This window comes from Triticum aestivum, chromosome 2B, assembly GCF_018294505.1.
Source record: "Triticum aestivum cultivar Chinese Spring chromosome 2B, IWGSC CS RefSeq v2.1, whole genome shotgun sequence".
Lineage (NCBI taxonomy): Eukaryota > Viridiplantae > Streptophyta > Magnoliopsida > Poales > Poaceae > Triticum > Triticum aestivum.
The window spans coordinates 751,175,733-751,183,336 of record NC_057798.1 but is presented as its reverse complement, the minus strand read 5'-3'; positions in this window follow the sequence as shown (position 1 = coordinate 751,183,336).

The window sequence follows — 7,604 nt, the reverse complement described above, 5'->3', positions numbered from 1 at the left end:
GAGCAGCTCATGTTTCAACTAGGGTTGTCTGTATCTTCCATGCTAGGTGGGTTATTCTCAAGGGGAGTGGACTCCGCTCCTCATTCACGAGAAAATGGCCGGTAACCGGGATGCCCAGTCCCATGATCAAAAAGATCAAAGCAAATCAAAATAATAAAACAAAACTCCCCCAGGACTGTTGTTGGTATGGACGGTACCCCGTTGTTTCGGATGGCCGTGGAGTGTGCTTGTTGGTGGTGGGGGAGTATAAACTTTACCATTCTGTTTGGGAACCGCCTATAATGTATGTAGCATGGAAGATATCGAGATCTCATAGTTGTTGCGTTGACAGTGAAAGTATACCACTCAAAATGTTATTCGTCTCTATTTTAAAATCGAGCTCTGGCACCTCTACAAATCCATGCTTCCCTCTGCAAAGGGCCTATCTATTTACTTTTATGTTGAGTCATCACCCTCTTATTAAAAAGCACCCGCTGGAGAGCACATTGTCATTTTCATGCATTACTATTAGTTTATATTGGGTATGACTTGACTGGATCTCTTTTACCATGAATTACAATGTTTAGTCAGTCCTTGATCTTTAAAGGTGATCTACATTTATGTTTTGCGGTCTCAGAAAGGGCTAGTGAGTTACCATCTTGTTATATCATATTATGATTGTTTTGAGAAAGTGTTGTCATCCGAGATTTATTATTATTGCTCGCTACTTGATTATGCCATTGATATGAGTAAACATGAGACCTAAGTGTTATTGTAAATATGGTTAATTCATAATCTTTGCTGAAAACTTGAATGCTGGCTTTACATATTTACAACAACAAGAGCAAACAGAGTTTGTAAAAGTTTTTCTTTATCACTTTCAGTTTATCAACTGAATTGCTTGAGGACAAGCAAAGGTTTAAGCTTGGGGGACTTGATACATCTCCAATGTATCTACTTTTCCAAACACTTTTGCCCTTGTTTTGGACTCTAACTTGCATCATTTGAATGAAACTAACCCGGACTGACGTTGTTTTCAGCAGAACTGCCATGTTGTTGTTTATTGTGCAGAAAACAAAAGTTCTCGGAATGACCTGAAAATCCACAAAGATAACTTTTGGGAAATATAAAAAATACTGGCGAAAGTATCAAGGCTAGGGGGGCCACACCCTGTCCACGAGGGCGGGGGGCGCCCCCTCCGCCTGAGCGCGCCCCCTGTCTCGTGGGCCCCCTGATGCTCCACCAACCTCAACTTCAACTCTATATATTCCGTTTCACGGAGAAAAAAATCAGAGAGAAAGTTTCATCATGTTTTACGATGCGGAGCCGCCGCCAAGCCCTAATCTCTCTCGGGAGGGCTGATTTGGAGTCCGTTCGGGGCTCCGGAGAGGGGGATTCATCACCGTCGTCATCATCAACCATCCTCCATCACCAATTTCATGATGCTCACCGCTGTGCGTGAGTAATTCCATCATAGTCTTGCTGGATGGTGATGGGTTGGATGAGATTTACCATGTAATCAAGTTAGTTTTGTTAGGGTTTGATCCCTAGTATCCACTGTGTTCTGAGATTGATGTTGCTATGACTTTGCTATGTTTAATGCTTGTCACTAGGGCCCGAGTGCCATGATTTCAGATCTGAACCTATTATGTTTTCATGAATATATGTGAGTTCTTGATCCTATCTTGCAAGTCTATAGTCACCTATTATGTATTATGATCTGACAACCCCAAAGTGACAATAATCGGGATACTTCTCGGTGATGACCTTAGTTTGAGGAGTTCATGTATTCACTAAGTGCTAATGCTTTGGTCCGCTTCTCTATTAAAAGGAGGCCTTAATATCCCTTAGTTTCCACTAGGACCCCACTGCCACGGGAGGGTAGGACAAAAGATGTCATGCAAGTTCTTTTCCATAAGCACGTATGACTATATTCGGAATACATGCCTACATTATATTGACGAATTGGAGCTAGTTCTGTGTCACCCTATGTTATAACTATTACATGAGGAATCGCATCTGACATAATTATCCATCACTGATCCAATGCCTACGAGCTTTTCACATATTGTGTTTCGCTTATTTACTTTTTCGTTGCTATTGTTACAACTACTACAAAACTGCTATCTTTACTTTGCCACTATTACCATTACTATCATACTACTTTGCTACTAAATACTTTACTGCAGATACTAAGTTATCCAGATGTGGTTGAATTGACAACTCAACTGCTAATACTTCAGAATATTATTTGGCTCCCCTTGTGTCGAATCAATAAATTTGGGTTGAATACTCTACCCTCGAAAACTGTTGCGATCCCCTATACTTGTGGGTTATCAATGCACATTATCAAAGAAGGGATGGTGGGGTTATTGCAGCAAGCCAGTTTTGACTCTTGGCTAAACTATCTTACGAGACACCAACTTGTAATTGTTTAGCGCACTCGAGTCCACTACACACCACTTCAATACACTACCGGGGATCCACCTCCGTCATCCTATGGAAGGGCCATCCTCTCGGCACTCACACTTATCTTGAGGATTTTAGTAGTTTTACATTTACTTGTATATGAACTGTATAGGCAACCAAGTAGTCCTTTACCACGGACGTGGCTATTCGAATAGATGATGTTAACCCTGCAGGGGTGTACTTCGTCATACACGCTTCCAACACTTACCGTCGTTTACACGACATGTACTCGGCAACCTTCAAGCGAAAGCCCAACGTGGGTGTCAGCCACGGCCTACCTAAACACTCAAGTCTTTAGTCCAGGTTTATCGCCTATTCAGGTTCCATCCGCAGGGAGTCCGACCGAGGTTTCCACATACGGCCCCGAACGATGTCTATAGGGCTCTGAGACACCTAACGGGTGCCCAGCATACCCGGTCACGTACCTACCGCATCACAGCCCACCCCGAGGGTCAGCGCTGCCCACGGCCTCCAGTATGCTACAAACACCAGAAACTATGGACAGAGGACTAGGGTGGTTAAGAAGCCGAGTGGGTCCATTGGTTTCGGGCCCAATGCATGGTAGTAGCTGATTCTTAAATCACACATACATATCTCAATGCTTAAGGACAGTTCCAATGAAACAACCCACCATGTAGTCCTACATGGCCTCTCATCGATACTGAAAGTGCGTTGCTTTTACTAGAGGGGGGTGAATAGGCGATTTTTAAGAAATCTTCACTGAGGAATTTCAAGGTGAGGAAATTCCTAAGAGAAGAACTACTTGCAGCGGAATAAGTACTCAGATATAAGCAAAACAGAGTAACATCATAGTCATCATGATGAAATGAAAGACAAGCACTGAGTACAGAAAGCGTAAACACACGATAAGTAGGATGAAGACAAATAGACTGAAGAATTAGGATTGAGGAAATAGAGAAAGTGTCCAGTCAATGTCTTCAAGCAGTAATGATCAGGTACATCAACACATAACTAAGGAAATGAAAGGGTTGAGGAAATAGAACCAGTTGGCTTGGTGAAGACAATGATTTGTTCGACCAGTTCCAACTGCTGCGACAGTTGTATGTCTGGTTGGAGCGGCTGAGTATTTAAACTCGAGGACACACAGTCCTCAATGTATTCTCCATGAGCTAAGATCACGCAAATCTCGCCCAACAGTAGTGGTAAGTCTTCACGGGTGACTTCCAAACCTTCACAGACTAGGTCACTCAGTAATCCACAATTCCTCTTGGATGCTCAGACCATGACGTCTAACCGTCTGGAGGATACACGGTCCTCAAAGGTAACAAGCGTCGGTTCCACACAGGAACAATCTCTTCAATGATGCTCAATCACTTTGGGGTTTGTAGGTTTGGGTTTGGGATTTGGGTTTTCCTCACTTGATGATTTTCGCTCAAAGTCCTCGGAGGATGGGATGCTCTCAAATGACAAGTGTCAGTTTCTCTCGGAGCAGCCAACCACCTAGTGCTTGTAGGGGGGGCTATTTATAGCCTAGGGAGCAGCCCGACATGATAAGACATAAATGCCCTTTAATGATATGACCGTTAGGTGGTCGATATTTTGGAACGGCTAGCATGCGGCTCAGCAACGGTCAGATATTTTGAGGTTCAAATTCCTCAGGGCTATCATGTTCCTCACTGTGTAGGCAATCCGCACTAGCGAATTCCTAACTCCTTAGTCAGAATAAATTCCTCAAAGACCAGAAGATCTTCGTCTCTGTCACTTAAGAAATTTACTGAACTGATATGAGATTTCCGATGGCTTCACTCAAAGGATTGGGTAGGTGTAGGATTTTGAGATGAGCATCACTTGGAAATCTGTTTCCTTAGTATTACCTCGACCCCCTTTAATAGTACGGTGTTTCCTATGACTCAAGAAGAAGAAAATGAAACTACGAAAACAAAAGTCTTCACGCTCCAGATTCCTCGCATGAATATCGAAGTCTTCAAGGTCACACCAATTTCTTCACTTTCAAAGTCTTCGGGACAACCAAAGTCTTCAGCCGAAGACATTCATTTTTAGGGGTCAACTTTCACTATAAATATCAAACTCCTCATTGACTTATAGAGCATGTGTACACTCACAAACATATTAGTCCCTTAACCTATAAGTCTTCAATACACCAAAATCACTAAGGGGCACTAGATGCACTTACAATCTCCCCCTTTTTGGTGATTGATGACAATATAGGTTAAGTTTTCAACGGGGATAAACATATGAATTGAAAGTACTCAATATTGAGGAATTTGATTGCAAGATATAGAAGAACTCCCCCTGAAGATGTGCATAGTGAGGTATTTGCTTTTGAAGCAATGCGCACTTGAAGAGTGGAATCATGGAGATCTCCCCCTATATCTTGTAATTCATACACGCATTTAACATATAGAATGAAGAATTTGAAATGCATGATGAAATATGGTGACTGATGTAATTCAGCATGCGTGCATAGGATTAATGAGGAAATAGCATGCAGAAACAGAGCAAAAGTATCAGGTCACCATCGGACTTAAGTTTACAATTCGATCAACAAAAGCTTCAGAACAGCGAGAGTTGCAACTTAACAAAAAAATGCCCATATATATAGACCCGCTTGAAGACTAACTCAAATTTCTCCCCCTTTGTCATCAAATGACCAAAAGGGACGAAAAGTGAGGAGTAATTCCCCTAAAGAATTTCTTCACGAAGTCGATGGAGGAGGGCCGGTGTTTTGGGGTCGTCCGTTGGAGTAGGGCCTGCCGCAGCGTCTTCCAGATCTTCATTTTCATCAGTGTCGTGGGACAAGGAATATGAACTGGGCACCAGAGAAGGAACTTTGACCTTCTTGAATTTCTTCGGTGGAGGCTTAGCCCAGCCAAAATCCTGCTTGAAGCCCATCAGCTTCAGATCCTCATCACCGTAAAGGTGAGACAATATAGCCCAGGTGTGATTGAACATTTCATTGAGGTAGTAGTGGTTCTTCTTCACTGAACTATAAGTGGCAGTCATATTGTGAAGAATTGAACCAAAGTGGCGTTTCACCCATTTGTGATTGCGATCCACCTTCTGATGAAGACTGAGGAGAAGCTCATGGTCAGTCATCACCCTTGGAGCTGTTGCCTGAGAACTTTGCTTAGAAGCATTTGCGGCAGTATCATGAGTGGCAGAATCATCATTGGTGGAGTATGAAGCAGCTTTGCGGAACTGTCCATCCAATGGTCGAATGCCCTCATCAATGATAGCAGTGGCCTTGCCCTTCTCATCGGCTGAGGAAAATGTCTGTTTGAGGACTTCAATCGGGGGCAAGAAGCTGCCATGGTTAAGAGGATCAGCTTTGTAGTTGAGTGAAGACCTTGTTCTGAGGAATCTCATGATCCATGGAGCATAAGGCTTCAACTCAAACGGGGACGTAGCGACATTTGCCAGAGTCCTCATGAAGAAATCATGATAATTTACAGGAATACCATGCATGATGTGAACAACAGATTCTTCATGATGCCAACGACTTCCTCATCATTTGAGTCGTGGCCCTTGATTGGACTCAAAGTCTTCGTCAGAATACGATAGACTGTCCTTGGCACATACTGCAATTCCTTCACAAGGAATTTGGTCCTTGATGCTTGTCCGGGCTTCAGCGGCTTCATCAGCACTTGCATAAAATGATCGGACAGCTCAGGTTCAGAATATATCAGACGCGCACCATCTGGGGGAGGACTGACTGGCATGGCACGAAGCAATTCAGTTGTTGGTGCCTTGTAGTGAGTGTTTTCAGTCATCCAGTCCAACACCCATGAATTCACATATTTAGCATTTCCGGTGATGTGCAGCGTCGCGTAGAATTGAAGAATAAGTTCTTCATTCCAATCGCAGATATCAGTGCAGAAATTGAGCAGGCCAGCATCATCAATGGCAGCGAGGACTGGCTGAAAGGATCGAGATGGACCTAGAGGGGGGTGAATAGGTACAATTACAAATTTTAATTATTACTTGGCAATTTTTAGGCAATAATGCGGAATATGAAGATGAGCCTAACAATTGCACGTGAGCACAAAGTACTAAGCAAATAACACAAACACGTAAGTAGGCAAGCACAATATAATGTACGCAAGTGTAAAGAGACAAGTAACCACAAGTAGAGAGTTAAGGTTAGGAATAACCGCAACTCCGGGAGACGAGGATGTAAGCCGATGTTCACTTCCTTGGAGGGAAGCTAGTCACCGTTAGAGGGATGGATGTTACCACGAAGGCACACCAACGCCACGAAGGCTCACTCTATTCTCCCTTTGAGACAACCCCACGGAGGCGTTTCTCAACCACTAGTGGTAGACCTTGGGGTGGTCTCCAAACCCTCACAAACTTTTCCGAGGGTAATCACAAAGTTCGATTCCTCTCCGGATGACTCCTACCGCCTAGGAGTCTCCAACCTCCAAGAGTAACAAGAACGATGGGGAAATGCTCAAAACTTGCTCAAGTCACGAATTCCTTTGGTGCAAAGAAGGGGAAGAAGTGGATCTATCACTTGATTGGAGAACTTCTCTCAAAATGCTCCTAGAACACTTGGGAATCTAGGATTTAGTGTGGATGAATGAGAGAGAGAGTGAGGAGTGTTCTTGTGAGGCTCAAAGTGAATGGTCAACCCTATCCCGTGGAAGGGAAGGGTGTATATATAGGTGGTGGGAAAAAGTGGCCGTTTGGGGTACAGGATGGCCGGACGTCCGGAGAACGTCGGACGTCCGGAGGCCCAAATGGGTCCGGACGTCCGACAGTCATCGGACGACCGGCCGCTGTGAAAAGTGTGACCCACAATCCAGTGTACAGGATACGGACGTCCGAGCGGGGCCGGACATCCGTAAGAATGCTTCTGATGTGAAAGTGTCGGACGTCCGGAGGGTTCCGGACATCCGTAAAAATGTTTCTGTTGTGGAAGTGTCGGACGTCCGGAAGTGTCCGGACGTCCGGGCAATCAGGAAGGACCGGACGTCCGTAGAACACCGGACGTCCGAAGGCAAGGTATATAGATAGCAACTTTTGAGCAAGTTTTTCACAGATCCATCGATCCCCTCTTAATAGTGCGGGATCCCTATACTCAAGAACAAACCATAAATGAAGTCAACATCTTGTATCTCCATTCTTGAGTTATATGCTTTTGTCCCTAGTCATGATCCATGCACACGGTCTTT